The sequence below is a fragment of the Myotis lucifugus genome, unplaced genomic scaffold (assembly GCF_000147115.1).
Source record: "Myotis lucifugus unplaced genomic scaffold, Myoluc2.0 scaffold_25, whole genome shotgun sequence".
In the NCBI taxonomy this organism is placed as follows: Eukaryota; Metazoa; Chordata; class Mammalia; order Chiroptera; family Vespertilionidae; genus Myotis; species Myotis lucifugus.
The window spans coordinates 7,651,689-7,674,330 of NW_005871073.1; the positions used below are offsets into that span (position 1 = coordinate 7,651,689).

The 22,642-nt window shown below is 42.1% G+C and overlaps 1 pseudogene; it reads left to right on the top strand.

Annotated features, from left to right (window-relative positions):
• Positions 1-5,127: 5,127 nt before the first annotated feature.
• Positions 5,128-22,642, top strand: part of LOC102424263 — a 39,418-nt pseudogene continuing 21,903 nt past the window's right edge.

A 22,642-nucleotide genomic window follows, 5' to 3' on the forward strand; every position in this document is an offset into this window, starting at 1 on the left:
AGTGTGTTAAGCGGTGTGGGGTTATTCAAAAAGGGAAGGGTAAGAAAATATGATGTCAAATTGTTTGTAGTTGGTTATTCAGAGTAGCTGTAAGAGAAGGAAGCAATTGTAGGGTAGTAATGCAAGAAATATAAATCCCGTGATTAATTATGAGAAGGTATGTTGTAGTTGGTTATAAAAAGAGAGATCTTTCATGGATAGAAGGATGTAGTAGGTTCTCAAATGACATTGTTTGATTCAAGGTGATTTTGTTATAATGTTGATGAGAAAAACAAATCATCGATTCCCAGCCAGGGCTGCTGTGTGGAGTTGGCATGTTCTGTTGGCACGTTCTCCCCATATCTGTGTGGGTTTCCTCCCACCACCCAGAGATGTGCACGTGAGGTGAACTGATGTGCCTACGCTGTCCCAGTCTGAGTCCGTATGGGCGTGTGTGAGTGCGCCCTGCCAAGGAAGGGCATCCTGTCCGGGCTGGGGTCTCCCCTGGAGCCCTGAGCTGCCGGCATAGATTCTGGCCACCTGAGACCCTGAACTGGAATAAGGCGGTTGGAAAGAATTATCTTGTGTTTATTTATCTTTCTTAAATGTATGTATAGCTCATATTTATCTCAGTGCTTAGTATTAGACGTGTTTTGGGCCTTTTTGGCGATGTTTCTGTGACCAGAAATATGATGTAGGAATTTAATTCTTGTCTCCATCAATTAGCCATAGTAGAATTGGTTTTGTTATATGTTGTTTCCCTTAAAGTCTCAGTTTTCAAGAACCCATGGAAGACATTAAGTGAGGACTTACTGTGTTCAAGATCATTATGGAAAATATGAGACTTCAGCTGGACCTTGAGGGAGATCTGAGCTGGCAGAGGGGCTGGGTAGGCAAATCCATGTGTCTGGATTCTTACTGTCTCCTCCTTTGTCCATGGCAGACATTGTTAATCAATCACCCCACAGCAGAGTTTTCTTTTCCTAGAGAACTATCCACATACTGGTTTCTTAGATGAATTTAAATAAATAATAAAAAAATCCCTATTATGCTACAGTCTAGTGTAAAGATTAAGCCTTGTTCATCTTGGGACCTACTGAGCCAGGCACATAGAAGAGCCTCATTGTGGCCACCACAGGAGTGCTCGGCTGCATCTCATTCATAAAAGAACTCCCCATTCAGCTGTGAGGAAGGAGCTGGCTGATACTCTGCTTTAGGGATTTGCCGTTGCTGCAGCATTTGACCCAACGTCACACTCTTCTGGGCAGCCTCCAGCCAATGCCCGAGCCCAGTGCGGGAGCTAGGGCTGGACTCTGTGCTATTTGCAGTGTTTGCTCCGGAGCTCCCCATTAGGTTGGCTGAGTATCAGGTATGCAATGCAGCCTGCTTCCTCCCCCTTATGGTTCACAGGCAATACCTGCCAGTCAACCTCTTGTACTCCTAAGGCACTCTCAGTGTCTGCTTCCAGAGGATGCCCATGGACTCAGCAAAGGTTTATGGGATTAAATTGAGTTCATAATAAGTTTTTACTGGATCCACCGTATTATGCCTCTAGCTCCAAGTTGAGCTTCATTCGTTCATTCTACAATATTCTCAGCACCAGAAATGTTTTGGGCTCTGAGACAGATGTTGGAAATTCAGAGGAATAAAGCTAATCCTGTCCGGGCCGGTGTTTCATAGTGGTTAGAGCACCGCCCCTCACACTGAAGGGTCTTGGGTTTGATTCTCTGCCAAAGGCACATACCTGGGTTGTTGCATGTCTGGTAAGGGTGCATATGGGAGGCAACCAATTGATGTGTCTCTCTCACATTATGTCTCTCTCTCTCTCTCTCTCTCTCTCTCTCTCTCCCCTCTCTTCTTGTCTCCCTCCCTTTCACTCTCTAAAAATCAATGGAAAAAATATCCTCAGGTGAGGATTAAAAAAAAAAAGCTGGTCCCTACCTTTGATAAGACAGATTCATAAACATGGATATAGAAACTAGACTTAAGAGAGGAACACCTTGTTCAAGACTACTCTCCTCAGTGGTCAGCTGAGTTTTGAATCCAAAGAGGGGGTTTTGGTTACAAACTATGAATCTGTAACACTTAAATGCACTAGTGTCCACATTACTTTGTTCTAGTTCATATTCCCAGGGGGAAATCTTTGGAACACTAACCCCTCAGGTGTGCTTCAGGGAACGAACATGTTCCACGTGGCTTCCTTTACTGAGGTTCAGGAGGAGTCTTTTATAAGCTAAGTGACGTGGTGCATTTGCAAGAGCAGTTCCAATAGTCCATGTTTTCCAAACTCATTTGGCTCAGGAGTTGTTTTACAGTACACCGTTGAGAAATGCTATCCTGCCCAGTTAAATCAATTGTTTATTACTGACTACAATCAATAGCATCCATTTGACATTTTCTATCTGCTAGTCACTGGGATCCTGTGAAGGAGGCACCATTATTGACCCCCGGTTTCCGATGAGAAATAAGCGGCTACACGGCCATGCCCTGCCCCACTTCCCTGCACTGTCCTGCCTCCCAGCGCCTCTGAGATGTTGAGACCAGTGAGCCTGCCCCTTTCTGAGAGGAGGGACAGGTGACTAAAGTTCACCAAGGAGACGGAAAAAGCGTTGGTGAAAGACTTGCAACTGCTTTACTCACCCGGAGTGATGGTGGGTTTTGTGCAATTCAATGGGACATAGGCACAAGCCCCGAGAAGAAGGTTGGTTTGGATGACGGTTAGTGGGAGGGTTGAGCAGGCCGAGCATCAGTGCTTCCATCTGGTGGTCTGGCAAAGAGGGGTTCTCCCTTCCGGGAATCAGCATCTTTAGGGCTGAGTCTCCCTTCTCTCTGATGCCCCTTCACCTCCTTTTCTGGTCCTCTCTCTGTTTTTCAATGCCCAGCAGCACTCTGTCCCTCGTACCCCAACACATACTATCAGATAGAAGGCGGCTGATATGGTGAGAACAAGGGCTTTACAATTAGGCACCTGGATTTAGATCTTCCCTGTATTACTTGCCAATTGTTCAAGAGACTTAATCTTTCTAAGCCTCAGTTTTCACTTGAGTAACACGGTGCTGCGAAAACTGTCTGCATCATAAGATTATTGTAATGATTCAAGAAACTAATATATGTAAAGTACTTAGTACATAGTGGGCACTTAATAAATAGTGTCTGCTGTAAAGTCTTTATCTCTCTGGCTGCTTCTGAAATTAAATTGTCACCTCTTACACTGAATATTCTCCCACATGTCAAGGGGGCTGGGATCTAATTTCAGGAGCCATGCAGGCAGTAGGGAAAGGAAAAAAAAAGAGAACATTTTGCAAGGAGGATGGTGGCTTTTAGATCCTCTCCAAATACACTCCCTCAGTGCACGACTACTGTGTGTGACTGCCACCTGCCATAGAGGCCAGCTGAGGTGTATTTTGTGATGACTTCAGGCAGGGCAGGACCAGGTAATCTGCATGTGCTTCCCGGGTTTGCTGGCCAATGGCTTTCTTACGACTTTCTCCTGTCACCTCCATACCTTGCTGGTAATTTGAGTCTTTGAAGAAGCAGACAATGAGCGTTTAGTTGGCTCTAATGTCTATTCTGTGGCTTTATTTGCCTCTTTCCCAGAGGCTGAGCGTGTGTGTCTCCGGGCATAAGATCGATTGCTGCATTGTGCAGCGGAAATGAAAAGGAGATGTTCTTTCCTCTCGAGCTCTGCCCGGCATTGGCCGCGGCAAACGGCCTTGTCTGAGCGGCCGCCTGTCCTGGGTGTGTGGACACGGCGACTGTAATTGCACACTTATCTCTGAGACAAAAAAATAAATGAAATCGCTGTCTAATTTATTCAGATGGCTCTCAAAATGCAGCATTTCATGTATTGATTTGATTCCCAGGAACCAGAAAGTAACCATGAAGGCTTTGTTAAGGAAAATTACTTCGGCACAAAGTGAGTCCTCTTTTTTTTTTTTTCCCCCTAGCCACAGTAACTAATAGCTTAAGATATAAGATAAAAATAACGTATTTTGTAATTAATATTTTAATTCACGAAGATGGGAACTAAATGGTGACTAGACTTCTCTTCCCCTTGATAATAATGAACCCAGGCAATTTCCAACGAAGGAGAGCAGCCAGGAGTTTAATACCTTTGATTAAGAACATGTTTCCACAGCGGCTATTATGTTCCTATTTAAAAGAGCAAAACAAAACCTAGGCTTTTTTTTTTTTTTTTTTTTTGGAACTGCAGGGAGTCTTATGGCATCAAAAGAAGAGAAGAAAATGTTTAAGGATAATTAAAGGCAATTTGCCTCATCAGGTCTTTTTCCTCCACCTTTTTCTTCTTCTCCTCCTTCTCCCTACAATACTTGCTAATTGCCATTTCAGTGGCCTGAGGATTTTTTTTTTTTTGTCTTTGAGTAGCTTACCTATTTGGCTGTTGCCAGTACTTATAATTGACTGCAGAAAACAATGAATCTCCATCAGTTCATTCAAAAAAGCAGAACATGAGTTACTCCCTGTCTTATGGCACTGGCTAGTTAGACATTAGGAAAGCTAAAGGTAAGACATGAATTACATGTGTTAATCCAACGTATCTCTGAAAGAATGCTATAAAGTGGCATCAGCATGCAAAAGCAGAGTAGCTTTCCTAGGGTCCACTGTTTAGGGTGAGATTGGAACTCTAAGCTTTGTTTTCACTTTATTACCTCAAGTTAAGCTTTCTCTGTTTGTTTGTTTTGCTAATCTTAACTAATAATAGAAAAACATGTAAATTAACCGTCCCTCTGCTACACTCACCAGCCAATCAGGAGAGCATGCAAATTAACCCAACAAAGATGGCGGTTAATTTGCATATGTAGGGGCGAAGCAGTGGAGCGAAGACTGAAGGCTCCATCTGGAGTGAAGGCCTGGGTGCCGGAGGAAAACCAGTGCCGGCAGCCAGGGGAAGGGAAGGCCTATTGCACAAATCTCTTCGTGCAACGGGCCTCTAGTTGTTTTATAACCACAACAAATGAGCACAGAGAATGCCTTAATCAAAACAACACAATAAAGGTTCAAGATCAAGGTGGTCCTTAGGCAAGGCTGAAGATTTAGTCTCTGGTATGGGATCTGGGCTGCAGTCCTTGTTTGTGGATGGATCACAGGGTATGCGGCACAGTCCATGCTTTCAACAACTTGAACAGAATGGCCGTGGACCAGGTAGAAGTAGATGACGTGTTCCATGTCATGTGTCAGGTAATTTCTGAAGTTCCTCCCTACGATGCAGGGCCAGGTGGGGTTCTTCTTGTGAAACTCCTTAATGTGGGGCCACAATATGCTTCTCTAGGTTATATTTCTCCAGTGCCTGAACAGCACATTCCACAGAGTCCTGATGCACCTCCTCTGACCTGTGGGTGGTTTTGATCACCTTTTGGTTGCACATGGTTACCGGTTACCCTGGAGCATGGGCTGGCCCACTGCAGGGGTCGTCTGGGGAGAGGCTGATGAGGCTCAGACCCGGAAGGAGAAGCCTGCGCTACCCAAGCCCACGAGCATCTGCAGCTTTTCTCTGTTTCTTTATCCATTTAAGAACCTTGCATTTAGAAATGTCATTCGATTTGAATGCTCCTGGCATGCACTTAAGTGTACAACAAGTAGGCTGCAAAAAGTGAAGTTGGCGACTCTCAGAAAGGGCTTTGTGAAGTCATTCACAGCAACTTGCCTGGCACTAAGAAAACTTAGTCGCCTCCAGGAAATGTTTAGGTAAAGTTTTAAGATAACAGAACCCAGGGTAGGAACTGAGCTCTTAAAATGCAAAATGTTTTAATTGGACATTATGTTTCAACTCCGAAAATTGATGTTGAATGGCATCACTCTCCCAGATAAAGTGACTTCCTGAGAACAGGAGTGATCTGGAGACTTTTGACCTCAAAGTTGACTCAGGTGAACTGAACCGTGTGGACCAAAGTGTCACATGCTGGTAAGAGTAGGAAAAAGGATGCTGAATCATGGAAAGGATTAGGGTGTGTGTTATGGTGGGAACCCCAGAACGGCCAGGAGTCTGAAATGGGATGTTGCACTGCTGGTTTGGTGAAGGAGCACCACAGGAGGAAGGCAGCACGGACATGGTTTCATGTTGATTCTTCGGCTCGACAGGATATAGGAAAAAATCGGTACGATCTCAATCTGTTCACATATATGTGTGAGAAGTCAGAAGAGGTTTACTAGTAGTCTCGCTTCCAGATTTGCCTTTTGTGAGCAACTGCCAAACTCACAGTCACACACATTTCCAATCAACGTGGGCACAGCGTTTGAGTTTTTAAGGTTTCCTTTTTCTTTTCTTTTCTTTTCTTTTCTTTTCTTTTCTTTTCTTTTCTTTTCTTTTCTTTTCTTTTCTTTTCTTCTTCTTCTTTTTTTTTTATAGCTTAGGATTTTACACACAGCAAAACAATATTAGAGATAAAGACTTTGGAGAGTAACACAGAAAAGGGGATGGAGGAACCCATGGAATGCCTGGGTCAGCCTAACCTACTTAGATGCTAAGGGTAAGGAGGTAGGGCATAACTTTTATCCTCAGAGTGAAAGTGACTTAGATGCTAAGGGTAAGGAGGTAGGGCATAACTTTTATCCTCAGAGTGAAAGTGAGTGAACCAGGCTCCAACTTTGTTCTTCTGTTCCAGAATTCACCAGGCGACTGAAAAATACACAGGAGTACTTGGAGGTCCAGGATAAACCCATTTATTTTCAGACTAGAGGCCCGGTGCATGAATTTGTGCACGGGTGGGGTCCCTCTAGATCAGCCGTGGGCAAACTACGGCCCGCGGGCGGATCCGGCCCTTTTGAAATGAATAAAACTAAAAAAAAAAAAGACCGTACCCTTTTATGTAATGATGTTTACTTTGAATTTATATTAGTTCACACAAACACTCCATCCATGCTTTTGTTCTGGGCCTCCAGTCCAGTTTAAGAACCCATTGTGGCCCTCGAGTCAAAAAGTTTGCCCACCCCTGCTCTAGATGGTCTGCAGGATTGGGCCAAAACCCACAGTCCAATGCTGCCTGCAGCTCCTACCTGCCACTCCCACTCATCCCAATCCCACTGTGCCTGCCGCGTGCTCACACCTAATCAGTCTTGATTGGGAGAGGTTCACACTGCCACAGCAGTGCTCACCAGCCACGAGCCCTGCGTCTGGTGCTCTCCCAAGGGGAGTGGCTGGTGGGATTGGGCTGAAACTGGCTCTCTGACATCCCCCAAGGGGTCTTGGATTGAGAGAGGGAGCAGGCCAGTTTGAGGGACCCCACCGGTGCACGATCAGGCAGGGGAGGGACCGCAGGAGGGCTCCAGGGCGTGTCTGGCCCATCTCCCTCAGTCCCGATCAGCCGGACCCCAGCAGCAAGCTAACCTACTGGTAGGAGCATCTGCTCCCTGGTGGTCAGTGTACATCATAGTGAGCGGTTGAGCAGCCTTAGCATATCATTAGCATATTACCCTTTGGTTGTTCAGTTGTTCTGCTGTTAGGTCTATTTGCATATTACCCTTTTATTATATAGGTCTAGAGGCCCAGTGCACGAAATTGTGCACAAGTAGGGTTCCTAGGCCTAGTCTGCGATCAGGGCCATGTCCGACGCCCTGTGATGCCCCATGACATTCTGTGTAGCTCGCTACCCTGAAACTCCCCAACGGTCGCCTCCGCTGCCCCACGACGCTCCGCGAAGCTCCCTGCCTTGCGAAGCTCCCACGAAGCTCCACGATGCTTGCCTCTACCACCCCGTGATGCTCTGCAAAGCTCCCCATCCCACAAAGCTCCATGACGCTCACCTTCACTGCTCCACGAAGCTTCGCAAAGCTTCCCACTTCGTGATGCTTGCTGCTGGACTCTCACCACCCTCAGCCCATCGCCGCTCAACAGTCCCCAGTCCCACCCTGCCACCACCCCTGGGGGGAGGGACTGAGAGGTAGTCAATGCACCTCATAGCGACTGGTCAATGGTCGTTATGGTTGTGATGCCGTTATGGTTGCTGACCTTTTATTATATAGGATGTTTCACATGGACTCAGGGGGTCAGTTCTCCAAATCCTGAGTAAACCAATATGGAGGAAGCTTTCTCTTTATATCCTTCAGTTTCTTTGTTTTTCTATCTGTTTCTTAACTACCAGGCTTTTATGGTGGGCTTCCACAGCCCCTCCTGAGTCAGTTAGAATGGGGAAGTGAGATTGTATCTAAATGCCTGGTCTGGGTGGTGCCAGTGGCCTCCCCTCTAGCTAAGCTGTTACATTCTTTGTTTATGGCTCCTTTGTAAATTGGGAGTAATTAGGAAAACAGGTCTTGCTAGACCAGATTGTGGAGAAAGCGGCAGTGACTTAATTATAGGCTATCAAGAATGTACATTAGCCTTCACTGGTTTGGCTCAGTGGATAGAGCATTGGTCTGTGGACTGAAAGGTCCCAGGTTCGGTTCTGGTCAAGGGCATGTACCTTGGTTGTGGGCACATCCCCAGTAGGGAATGTGTAGGAGGCAGCTCATTGATGTTTCTCTCTCATTGATGTTTCTAACTCTCTATCCCTCTCCCTTCCTCTCTGTAAAAAATCAATAAAAAAAGAAAAAAAAAGGATGTACATTAGGTTACTGGCACAGATTTAGATTGCTAGCCCCCCAAAAATGTCTTATTTTCCCCATCACTTCTGCCACCCTTTGTTCTGTGCTCCAGGAGAGGTTTTAGTCCTAGAAGCCTTTACAACATTTTATATCCTAGAAACTCTGCTTGGTTCCTGACTGGTTGAACCAAGGTTAAATCTACTCTGTTTTGAGGAAATATTTGAGAGGTTGGGAGTAGTCTGAATTAAAGGTGAACCAGGGGATTAAGAAGTTAGATATTTTTTTCATGATAAGCTGCAAATGAAATAGAAAATTGTGAATTTGGGTTAATGTTGAGGTCACATTCATTCTAACTTTGGCATAGTTTTTGAGATATGTCTCTCTATGCAGTGTTGGATCCATTCCTACAGACGGGCTAGTTTCTTCCCCTCCAGCCCCATTGCCTGGGATTCTCCTCTTCACTCAGCTCTAGCCACTCTCTGGCCACCTTTCTGCTTCTCCAACATGCCAGTTCCTTCACTCCAGCCCCAGCACATGCTGTGTCCTCAGCCTAGGACACTTCTCCTGGGTCCCTCCAATTCCATTTGGGGCTCATTTTTTTGCTCACCTGTCAGGTGACTAACTAAAGTTTTTCTTGTTTTGTTCTTATACCACCTTGTATTTTTCTTTACCGGATATATAAACATAATTAAAAATCACTTGTGTAATTCCTGCTTTAATATCAGTCTTTCTTTAAAGATTATAAGAGTCATGAGGATAGAGGCTGTAATTATCTTGTTTACCATTATATAATAGTCCTAGGCCATACCCAGTGCTTGGTAAATCATTATTGTATGAATGAATGTATGACTGGTATTGGGCATCAAAAGTAGGATGAATACTTCACTGTCAAAGCAACTGAAGTGGAAGCCACATCTCAGTATTGAGGGTGAAATAGCCTTAGAATTCTAAATGTTAAACAGAGAAACATGGGTGTAAAGCAGTGGTTCTCAACCTGTGGGTCGCGACCCCTTTGGGGGTCGAACGGCCTTTTCACAGGGGTCGCCTAAATACATCCTGCATATCAGATATTTACATTATGATTCATAAAAGTAGCAAAATTACAGTTATGAAGTAGCAACGAAAATAATTTTATGGTTAGGGGTCACCACAACATGAGGAACTGTATTAAAGGGTCGCGACATTAGGAAGGTTGAGAACCACTGGGCATATACTGAGTGGTGAGGAGTGCTGGGGAGACAGAGAGAGAACAAACAATGCTGACTGTCTGATATTAAGGCACAGAACAAAGACCCAGTTTTACCTGAGATCATTACATGGCAGGTAATGGAAGGGGAGTTGTGGATTGAACCAGTCCCTGGTATTAAAACATGCTATTTATGGTAACCCAGATCTGTCAGTGAGGTAATATCTTGACCTTCTGACAAGAGTGGGAGCTATGATTTCAGTGTTACCCGTCCACACACATAGAATGCAACAGTTCTCGTTCGTCTGGAGTTCTCTTTTGCCTGACATTCCATTGGCTTCTTCAGGAAACTTTTTCAGAGTAAATCCATGGTGCCCTCTCTATTGATCATTGCATATATTTACCTAGTGTTTCCTCCACTAGACTGCAAGCGTCTTCATGACAGTGATTTTCTCATTTGCCTATGTAGTTCCATAACTAGCTTAGTGCCTCGTCATTTTAGTTGAATAATTGTTTCCTTTTGCCAAGTAAATACATTGATTGGGAAATGATTTAATGTATATCCATATAAGGGCACCTAGCAGAGTAGGTTATTTAAAACATAATGAAGTTTATTGGAATAATTTTAGTCATAGATACTTTGTAGATTCAGACAAAAAGCACCTCGTTGCTGCAATGTGATTTTGCAGCACCTCCCATCAAGTGATCGTCTCTTTACCCACTCCTTGAATCTTGTCTGGACGTAGAATTTGTTTTGGCCAATTGAATGTGACAGCAATGATGATGTGCCAGTTCCAAGCTTATATCTTCCCTCCGTTCTCTTTAAACTGTGAACAAGTCTAGACAGCTATCCCAGCTGAGATCATCCTAGACCAGCTGGTTCTAGCTGACCTGGCTTCTGACCACAGATACATTAATTGAACTCAGCCAAGGCCAGAACAACCGAGCTGTACACAGCCCAGATTACTGACCTGCAGAATTGTGCGCTAAATAAGTGGTTGCTGTTTCAAACCATTACATTTCAGGATTTTTGTGTAGCAGAAGTTAATGGTTATAGATATGTTACTTTTAATTTGCTCAGTTAAGATAACTGGTGCTATATTTTGCTAAGATGATGGGTGGTGAGATCTGACTCTGCATACAGCCTTCTTTGGAAAGGAGAGTCCTAGATAGAATGACCTAGTGAGTGGAAGGCTTCAGACATTAGCTGATACTTTGAGTGAGAGTTGGAAAGTGACAAAGGAGAAATTTTCCTTAGGTAATAAACAGCGGCTAATACATAGGCAGAGCCCATGAGGCATCTCATAAAGAGTAACAGCTTCTTTGAAATTAGAGGTGATTTCAGAGGACAGATCAAACATGAAGGTGAGACGACTTAATGACTTGAAATTCAGGGTAAGCAAGCCGTGCCATACACAATGCTGGGAGGAGCCTGCATGAATTAATATAATTGCAGTCTATCAATATTGGGGAAGAATAAAGATCCTGAGAAAATAATCATAAACCATGGGATAAAAACTAGAAGTGATTTTAACAAAAGAAGAACATTAAGGAGCAATGCTTATAAGGATAAAGAATGTAAATGGCCCTTCTGGTGTGGAATGTGGAGGTTTGAATTTGCTTCTTACTACTACCACTATTCGGCTTTCAGAAAGTCAGTGAGCTTCAGGTTCTTCAAGTGGAAATGGGTTTCTGTGACTTTATTTCACAGAGAGAATCAAGTAAGGTAACAGACCGGAAAGCAGAAGTTAGTGTGGAGAGCAGCTAGAACAATGGTTCTTAATACCTAAGGTTGATAGTGGAAACTATAACTGGCTAATTTTGGATGTTCAGTTCATGGACAGTCACACAAGAAATGTTTTTGTTTTAAATCCATGGCTTCTGTTATTTTTTTAAGAAATATATTTTATTGATTTCAGAGAGGAAGGGAGAGGGAAAAAGAGATAGAAACATCAACGATGAGAGATCATCATTGATTGGTTGCCTCTTGCATGCTCCATTCTGGAGATCTAGTCTGCAACCTGGGTATGTGTCCTGACCGGGAATCAAACTGTGACCTCCTGGTTCACTGGTCAAGGCTCAACCATTGAGCCATGCCGGTGGGGCTGGCTTCTGTCATTTAGGCCACCCTTTCCCAGTGTCCTTCCCCTCATCTCTCTCCAGAACAAGCTTGTTTACTGCAGACAGTAGCAAAGTCTTCTTTTTGAAGTTGGAATGTTCACTTACCCTGTGGCTCAGGGCGATTACAATACAGTTTCACCTGCTTGTGAAGGTCACTTCTTTTATATTCCTGTGACTTGCTCTAGACCCCTGGATGGCACAGGTATGTTGGAGAACATATGTGCCCAATACTATTTTGGGTACAGTCTTTTGGAATTAATTTCTTTTTAAAAGAAATTTGGACAAGGAAGGCATGATTTTGAAACTCTTCTTTCTGTGCCTTTAATTCCTGTTAGTTCACTGGCCGGTAGTCCCGCCCTTTGAGTCATGACACTCATTGCTCCAGGAGGAGGGCAGACCCAGCCGAGAACAAAGGAGGCAATGTTCAGTGTTCCAATTCCAAAACATGCTCCTGAAGCTAATTTCAGAGACAATAGTTTTGAGAAGCCAAGGCATTAACTTGCAATACCTTGGCTTGTTAAAAGGGAAATCAGAAGCTTTACTTTAAATATTAATTATTCCCTTAAAATATTAAGAAGTTAGAGGACTGAAGGAAGAGAGATTTACTACAAGCCACAGAATACAGAATATAAAGGGTGTAATGCAAAGATAATTTTCTAATATACTGAAAAGAGAAAACTGGTGGGGAGGAGCCTGGAGAGAAAGAGTCAGAGAAAAGCAAGATTACTGAGACCTGGATTGGGGCTGGTCCCTCTGCCTGGGAGGGTCTGGGACCCCAGACACTTTTTGAAATTCCGGATTAGAGGAGGCTTGGTTCTCATACCTTGCCTAGAACTCTGGGTGGAGATAATGGCCTCAAAAGAGGCACCTTCAGTAGAGCAGAAATGATGGTGTTATGTGTATAAAATACGCAGTCCTGAGCTAGCCCAAGTCTTCAAGTCTCCTTCAAGTCCAGAAAGGAGGGCCAAGAAAATTCCTAAAGTTCTTAAAATTGGAGCATGGGATGGTATCTGAGAATGAGAAAACAGCATATCTTCCAGGAGGTTGCCACAGCCTAAATTTGAAACTATGGATTGGATAGTTCTAAGCAGCGGCCAGCTGAGGATGGGGCTTGCATCTCAGAATGACAGTGTGCATGTTAGTGCTGAGGTGAAAGCTAGAGGCTATGGGCAGAGAAGACTGAACTCCCTGAAAGCCACCACTTCCATGCTAAGGAGTCAGACCACAGATACCAGCATAACACACTCCGGCATAGTGACAGGCTGGTTGCTGCTCAAACCCCAAGCAAGAGCCAGACGTCCTTTCTCTAATGACAGCACAATTCCATAAGCCCCTTCCGGGTAGGAAAGGATGTTGGGGAAAACCTAGAATTCAACTATCCCAAAGAGATTAAACTTGAAAAAGAAAGGTCTAAGTTCCCTTGAAATAGGAAGCGTTTGCTTCTGCCATCCCTGGAATGAAGGTTCATGAGTCTGATGAGTCTGGTTATGTATCATACATAAACTTGACCCCAAAATACCACTATTCAGAGGTGTGTGGGGCCATTTACCAATTTGGGCCCCTGATGTGGGTTAAGCCCCTCTTTCTTGTTCCCCTCTAATGCCACTCTCTGCATTGCAGTATGTACCTATAAGTCTGTCTCCCCACTTGCTTGTAATCTTTATGATCATACAGACCGTATCTCATTCTTTTTTTGTAATCTCAATTGCTGCCACAGGGTCTGGCACATACTTATCTCCCAAGAAATATCTGTTGAGTAAATCCACAATAACAAATTACATTGTGAACCTTTTTACAAAAAGCTATCTTGTAGGATTCTAGAAAATCTGATGATTTGGGTTATCAGAATCACCTGACTATTTTGTCTGTGCTATGGAGACTAAGCACTTTTTATGTGGAAATTGTTTAATATTCCCAAAGATCCTATAATGTTGCCTTCATATTATTGATGAGGAGACTGAACCTTGAAGCAGTTAAGAAACTGACCCAAGATTCCATAGCCACCAAGTGGACCAGACAGGCTATGAGCCTGGCTCTAGCCCATGTTTTTGGCTAGATACTATATCTGCCCCTAAATACATATAAGAGTGTCCTCACATAGAAGTAGTAATTCATTGTGTATTTGTGACTAGTCACAGGATAGCATTCCCTGTATAATGCATATGATTTCATGTATGTATACACTTAAACTATTGTTTTAGTGTTTCAACAAATAAGAGTTCCCAAGCCATGTGGAAAGAATGACATCTATATTTCTTTGCAATAAAAAGCACTCCTGGGAATTGGTGATGCTGGCTTATTTGTTCTTTCAGGTTTGGAAAGTTCTAGTGAGATCAGCCAGGGGCCAGGGCCTCTTCTGTCATCCCTGTTGTGAGCCTCCCCAGGCCTGGAAAGTGGCTCTGGGCTCCCACACCTCCATGAGTCTGGAAGAGCCCTGGCTTTCTGTGCATTGAGTAGGGCTTTTTGGGCGGAGTAGGAAGGAACAAGGGACTGATGAAGGTGGAACTCCAGTGCTGGGCTGCCCGTCCCTGCCCCAGCTCCTCTCAGGAGTGAATGCATCAGTGGAAAAGGGCTCAGGGATGGGGGTGGGCCCTTGGATCATGTGACTTCTTCACGTGCTGGGTGGGTGGAACAAACCTCCCCCCCCCTCCCCTGAATAAATCCAGGGCAAGATGCTATTTGAGGGACTGCTCTGCGTTTGTGGGTGTTGAGTCTCACTGGGACAGCCAATGATGGGCAGAGGCTTGGGAATTCCTGTAATAAGAAATGACAGCAGGGACTATATAGGGACCTTCAGCACATTTTTTTTTTAAAGATGATTTTGACCATTAAAATTAGCTTCTGGTCCTACTTCAGCACAAAGTAGAAAAGTGCTCTCTAGTATTTGGGGGTGACCCGAGAGGGCTTTAGGCTGTGCTGTGCCAGCGGGCATCAGTATGACTGTAGTTGATTTTTAAGCAGTTTGATTGGCTGTGCCTGTGCCACATTGGATGTTTCGTGTGTTGAATGTCTCCCCTGGTCTTAGGAGAAGAAAGAATGTTGCCGAAACAGAACTAGCTCAATGAGAATATATTGAGACATACTCTTTGTTTCACTTCTACATATTTTTTTCATAATTTCTTTAGCTTCGCTGTAGGAAGGCAATAAACATCAAAGCTGGCAGAGTCAATGATATTTTTCCAGAGGTATGACCAGACAAGCCTCCTTTCATTGGGCTCATGGGGAAAGTACATTCCCAGGAGGGGAGAGGAACATTAAACCATGTGCCACTCATTCTGCAGGAATGGAAATGTTGGTTTCTCTGCTTGTAATATTTTAGAGATTAAATGTTGGACACATGACTGCAGGAAGGCTGTGATTTGTTTCCTAAATCATTAAATCTTGTTTCCATTTCTCATCCTGTACACATCTCCTTTGGAAAGCCATATAACTTGCCCAGTGTGCCATTGTGTGGAATTGTGTCAGCATGTTTGTGGGTCTCTCAATAAATCATGTCACATAGAGACTGCATTCATAAGCCCATGCCCCACCTGGCCACCATCCCCCCAAATAAAATGTGCTTTGTTACCTATGATGGGAAGCTTCCAAATCATTCTTGGCTATTTCCTATTACTTAGGTCCTTCTAACTTTCCCATAGCTATCATAGAAAAGTTGCTCACCAGCATCTAGTGCCCTGAAACTTTATCAAAGGGACTACTCTCTAATCATTTTCAATTGTGTGAAGGTTTGGGACCTGACTTTTGATCACCTGTAATACTCAGGACCCTGACTGCCTTTTATTTTCCTGCCTGCTTGTCACATCCTACTTGTTGGAACATAATATTTGTGGCTCACAGGTTCCCAAACCTAACCAAGTGATGGATGTACTGTTGATGATTAATCCACATCTCGATGTAGTTTTGAGTCTATTGCTTTTCAATTGATTTGTGCTGGGGGTTAAATAACCAACTGTAAGGCTGCTAAGTTTGTGTTTTGTTTTGTTTTTTATTTTGAGTACCAAAACAGAGTTTATTCTTTTTTTTTTAAATTTTATCTTTATTGTTGAAAGCATTACAGATGTCCCCCTTTTCCCCCCCATTGACCCCCTCTACTTGCCCCCCTCCCCCCAGATCTTCACCACACTATTGTCTGTATCCATGGGTTATGCATATATGCATATAATTATTTGGTTAATCTCTGTCCCCCTCCCCTCCCCCCTCCCTCACTGCTGCTAAATCTTGATTCTTAACTGTAGTAGTTTTCCTAGGTGTTTGAGTATACATTCTCTTGAACTGCTGATGGTCAGATGGGCTATTATTATAGACAAAACAAAAACCCCCACATAAACTAAAAATACATAATCAAGTTAAACATTTTGTCACAGCCTGAGAGTACTATTTCTCTGTGTCTCTGTGTGTCTGTGTGTCTGTCTCTCTCATCTCAGATGCTACTTAATTCTACTCCTTAGTTCTAGGCAGACAAATTAGCATTAGTGGAGGATTATCTCCTATTTGTTTTAATTTGTATTTCCTTTTCTTTCTAGCCCACTCATTCCCCTCAGAGCAGAGGCTGCCAAAATGGAAGGGGTTCCAGAGCCTTCGTTTACGAATCTTACCTTCCATGTTCTAGACCATTGAAAATGATCCATGGAACAGTTTGAATGGGACTCAGCAAATTCTTGTGCACCTGGATATTTTATTGAAAGGTGTTAGCTCCTAGTTCCATTACCATAGGCAACTATTTTGATGTGCGACTTATTGTTTCATATAGTGTTTTATTGTTCTGTATATACATATTTTTTTAATTCATGTAAATGACATCAGATGATGTATATCATGTTCTGTGTCTTTTATTTCTCTCTTTTTAAGGATCTATCCTTGTTGCTATGACCAGATTTCATCTGCTATTTCTAATCACCACATGATGCTCTATATTGTGCACCTAGCATGTTTGACTTATCCACTTTCCCCTTGATGGACACAGGTTGCTTCCAGTCTTCCTTCCCCCAATCACAACTAATGCTGCACTGAAATGTCCAAAATCCAAGGAACTGATGGGTGTTCTTCTTTAATGAGTCTTTCTTATGTTTATGGAAAACTGAATTTATAAGATAAATTTTAGTTTTGTTTCAATTCTTTTTTAGCCTCAAGCAGTTCTTTAATATTTTACATAATGCTCCATAGTATAAAGGTTACTTATAGATTAGTCATGCCCTTTCCTCAAAATTGATCTGTTTTCTCTTCTTTTTTAAATTTACAATTATCATAGCTTTCTGTTGTGCTCACTGGGTGACCTATATGATTGAGAGAACAACTCAGTTTGCATTTTTGCCATGGTAACAGTACCATTTCTATAATAAATCAAAAAAGCAAATTAACAAAGCCTAATACTACAACAGTCAGTGAAAATCTGTAGAAAGCTGTCAGTACCATTTTAAAAAATCCTATGCATGACAAATAGAATGGCTAGATGTGTTTTTCACATATTTTTCTTTGTCTTGAAGAACCCATCTGTTAAGTATGCCATGGGTGGCTAACCCTATGGCTCAATATTTTCCTATTCTCTAGAATACTAAGCCACAATAAACTGAATAAAATAAATATAGCTTTATTTATTTAAAAAATCATTCATGTTGTTATTTTGAATCCACGAAACTGTGGGACTTTGCTTTACCTAAAGTTATCTTCTGAGCTAAGCTGCCAGAGGTGAGTTAAAGGGCAACCAGTGCCCTATGACCTTCAGCATCTCTAACTCTGGCAGACTGTGTTAGGGCTCTGTGCCTGACAAAGGCAACCACATATAGACTTAGTTGTGATCCATGAAGGGGCCTCATACTAGTATGACAATTAGTCCCAAAGAGGTGCTACAATTAGAAAATGATGAACTAAACCAATTAGATAATCTGTTTGGAGGCTCTTGAAACATACAGAGAGATACTAAACATGGAATAGGAAGAAGCAGCTGATAGAAAGAGACATAAAGTAGTTAAAAGAGGAAAAATAGATAGATTTAATTTCTATGGTATGATATGAAGGAAGATTTCATTTTTCTTTAGACCTATTTGAATATTGAGATAGTTTTCTGTGTGTGATTCTGATCCTAGAATATAGATTTTTAAAAAAACCAAAATGATCCCAAATAAAAGCACTTAAGAAGAACAAAACCAAATTTGAAAGTGGTAATGAAAATGAAGTAAATTGTAATTTATATTGTAAGTATAAAGAAGTAAAGAAGTTATTGAACCAATGAAAATATATTAGAGTGCTTGAGTGGCTATAAAGGAAATGACATATTAAGCTCTGAGTGTATCCATGTTTAAAATGGAAGGAATAATTCACAACATATATATATTTTTTTTTAGTACAATAGCTATTGTACTCTGCACTTGGGACACTTTAAAAAGCTGATGGAAGGTAAGGATATTGCCCAAGCTCAAAAGTGGTGGAAGTATGTGTCCCAGACAGTAAAACTCACCAAATATTCCTTTTAGTTAGGTTATTCGATGAGTTGTGGTCAATGGCCTGGGAGAGGTTGCGATACGCATCACCTCCAGACTATGATATTCATGATTAGTTTTGGATTCTTTTTGCCTTCTCTTTGCTTGTCTTGGAGACCCTGGAAGCCAAGTGTTGAAATGGTGGAGCCGCAAAATAGGACCTGGAAGCGTCCATGATTCACTGCTGGGAAGTGAACTGCCCTGGAGAGTATCTAGACTTGCAGAGGGTTTGTGAGAATGGGTAATAAACTTTTATGTATAGAGCAACTGAGATTCTTGAGGTTGCTTCCTACTGCCAGAATCATACTGGGTGGGATTTGACTCACGGCCAATCTATTTTACTAGAAATATTCTCTTACCACCACATTATATTGGCTTAACCAAAATAGAAGGTTCTAGATAGATAGGTCTCAGCTTTATCATAAAAACGGGGAGAATGAACACCTCCCTGTAGAAATGTTATAAAAGCTAAATGAGATCACTTTGAAAATGTAGTTTTTACTCATATTCATGTATGGTGGGGCCAACAGATCAGGAGAGGATTGTCATTAAAAAGACAGTTTGTCACTCACAGTTCCCCAAAGGAGCAGGTGCGTCATATCATGCAGGCCACACGGGGGAATGGCAGGGTTGGTCAGGTGGCAGAGGGAGTGAGGGGAACATGTGGGCAAGAGCCTTTATTATTGTTTCAGTGGAAAGGAATGGTCAGGGCAGGGTACACAGGGTTGGGATTGGCTAGTATGAATTATTTTAGCAGGCGCTGGGGCTTAGGAACTCCATTTAGTTGTACTGGTCCTGGGGTGTTGGAAGGGCAGTACGGGAGTGAGTGAAAAAGCCTAAGAAAGAAGGTGGTTGGGGTATGGGCTCTGGATTGGTTTTCTGGCAAGGTGAATTGTTTATGATCTCTAGAAATGGGCAATCCCTGAGAGGGGCAGTCCCTTCAGAGTCAGCAAAGCCCCAGATGTCAAAGCATCAGTATGAAAAACATGCTTAATACAATAACATACAGGAAAAGCACCTAAGTGAGTGCCTGGCCTAGAATAGGCACCGAGGTGAACTCAAAAGCAGGCTGAAAGGAAGCAAGTGGGAGACTGAGGAGAACAGTTGGGAGGCATTTACATTCTAATTTATCTCTATGATAAAAGAGATTCTTTAGAAATGTGTTGTTGATTTTTTAAAATCCCAAATTAGTCCATGCTCTTCTCCCTTTTTGTGTCACTCTAATCTCCACTTTTTTCAGAATCAATTCTACTGATATTGTAAGTCTTAATGAGTGACAATTTTTTTTTCTGGGAGACCGCCCCTCAGTCCCACCCATGTCATCCCTATCCTCTGCCCCACTCCCTGTTGGGTCTGAGACAGGGCCTCCTATGTACCCACACATCATTGGTTATCTCACTCCTACCATGGTGTTTGAATTTTGTATTTAGTTGTCTGTACACCTCATTAGCCAAGAAGCATCATTAAGGTGGAGAGATTTTGAGAACTCTCCTAACCTAGATGGTTCCCCTAATATAAGCTCCAACTTCAGCGGTACTTCTCCTTTGTAATACTGAAAATTTTTTTCTTCATGATAACTTACTACCCAGTGTGTGTCCAGTCTTTAACTGTTGGCTCCAAAAAAGTCTATTGTTTTTATTGCTGTAATTCTAGCACATAGTCCTTGATCAATGCATGTTTGTGGAACGTCTGACAGGCAAAACTTGAATCTGTCTTTATTTTCATAATGTTCAAGCCTTTAGAACAGTGTCTGGCCCATTATAGATGCTCAGTTAAAGTTATTTAAATAAAAGCAAGTATAAATCCTCATAAAAATCCTCCAAGGTACAGAATGTTTATAAGGATTCTTAAGGGTGAGCAAATAGATTCCCAGGAAATGAAGACTCACTCGCCCAAGATGCTCAGCAAGATGGAAGCAGAGCTGGAAATCATACTGAATTCTTCTGATTCCAATGCTTGTTTTCCCTCTGGCAATTCCCAGTCTTACTGAGCAGTCTGATTTGACAACAGTGGTTCAGTTCAGTGCTTGTCAAACTTTAATGTGCAAACAAGCCATCTGACAATCTTGACCAAATGCAGATTTCGAGTCAGTAGGTCGGGGGTGGCAGCTGAGATTCTTCATTTCTAACAAGCTCCCAGGTGATGCCTGTGCTACTGGTACAGCTAACACACTTTGAACAGCAAAGAGAAAGATGGCCCTCAGATTAATTTATCATATAGCTTACAATTTCTACAGAGAAATAAAAAAGAAAATTAATCAGTTGAAAGACTTGTTAAAGGAAAGGAGTATTCAAGCAAGATTGGTTGTCTAAATTGATTAAATCCAATAGACAGTGTTCAGTTCTCTACCTAATTTTGCTGTTGGGAAGAGAGGGTCTCTAACTCTGAAACCACACCCTTGTTTTTGTTTTATCATCAATAAGGAGTTGACAACAACACGATTTCCGTCAAAATGAACTATGAACTAAAAATGTTGTAATGGACTTCTTATGTGATGGTACAATTGCATGTCTTAGGATGCGTTGCCTACAAGACAGACTTTGAGATTTTCCTGCAGGAGGTTTACTGGGAGTGAGGGAAGCAAGTTGAGAACAGGGAGAAGTTGGCCTGCAATGCATTTGCAGCGGAGGCCCAGCTGATCCCATTGGGAGATGTGGAACTGAAATGACCTTTGGAGTGGTTTTAAATCAAGGCAAGATGACTGTGTCTTTATATCCCTAGTGACCAGTCTTTGGGTGCAGGCTTCCACACAGGGGAGGGGTATAACTTGAGTGAGGTGGCTTTGACCAAGGGACTCAGAGTGGACAGTCGACAACCCTCATGCCCAGAAGCTGGGGGAATAGGAGGCCCAGCACAGAGGGGTTCCGCAGCATTGATGACATGCGTTGTTCCTAGAACTCACACAGTTCCAGTAAGTATCTTCAGCACCATCTCTGGGTTTTGTAAACATGGTTCTGCAGACTCTCCAGAGGAATAGGTTGTTTCTGATGCAAAGAGCTGGAAGTCACTAGAACAGATGGAGTAGGGGAGTGAGTTAAAAAGACAGCAGTATTCTACTACATAGGTATACTGTTAGTGGTTTCCAGACCCTCTGAAATAATCACGCCTACAAAAATTTCATTAGACTCACAACATGTGTATTGGATCCACCCATATATCAGTTTCTTATATTTTTCTAGCTTTTTTCTTCTGAGTTTTTTCATTATAAAATGTGAAGTTTCAAAGAGACAATCTATAAAACCCCAGAGAGTTTCAATAAAATACTGATTATATAACTCTTTCTCCTTCAAAATCTCTGCCTTTATCAACTGACTCAGAGAACAGAAACTTGGCCTAATTTAATTATTTTCCCCCACAAATACCTATTCCAAGAAGCTAGAAATGTCTAAGAAGAAAAAGGAATAATTTAATAAATATGGGTTCTTTTACATCACAACCTCTCTTAAACTAAAAAATTAAATTAAAATTTAGTGTCACTTCACAGAAATCTGGAATATAGAGATAACAAAAGAAGACAACTATCTTAACTAAACTGATAACATTTAACTATATTTACACTTTGTAATTTCCATATAATTATAATTACATAATTAAACAATTTTACATCCTATTCTTTTCATTTAACATTGAATATCCAAAGCATTCTCACATGTATTGAATGTCATTTGTAATTAAATATAAATACCTTTATATTATTTCTAACAATATAAATTAGAATTCACTTAATACCTCTAATTTGGAAGACTTCGCTTATTATTTTTTCTAAAAATTTTTGCTTATTGAATACAGCTTTGTCCACAACTTTTTCCTAAAATTTGGATGATGTCTTAAGATAAAGTCTCAGAATTAGAAAATGAAGCAGCTGTCTAGGTCAAGGGAAAGCAGTTAAGATGGTCAGAGCCACAGAAGAGACCAAGCCTGGAACGACATTGCTTTATCGCCTTCCTCTCTACATCAATTGAAGGCTGACATTTACTAGTGACTAGTTCATGATCTGATTGCTTTAGAAGTTTCAAGATTGGTAGCGAACACCATAAAAAAATGATAGAGAAAGACAGGAAAGAGGGAAGGAAGGGAGGAAGAAAGTACAAAAGACTGAACAAATCTGGATTGTTCTTACACATGTATGGGTTTTGTAGATTGATCTTCTATTCCACCCCCGCCCCCTGCAGACACACACACTTAACTATTGACACTTACCTCATTTTGAGGGAACCCAATCAAACAATATCACTTTGTACTTTGTATTTGCAAACGTTTGTGTGATGAACAAGGAGGCAGATCATGGAAGTCATTCTACACTCTAGCAGATATTATTATTCTAATATGGGTTTGGAACTAG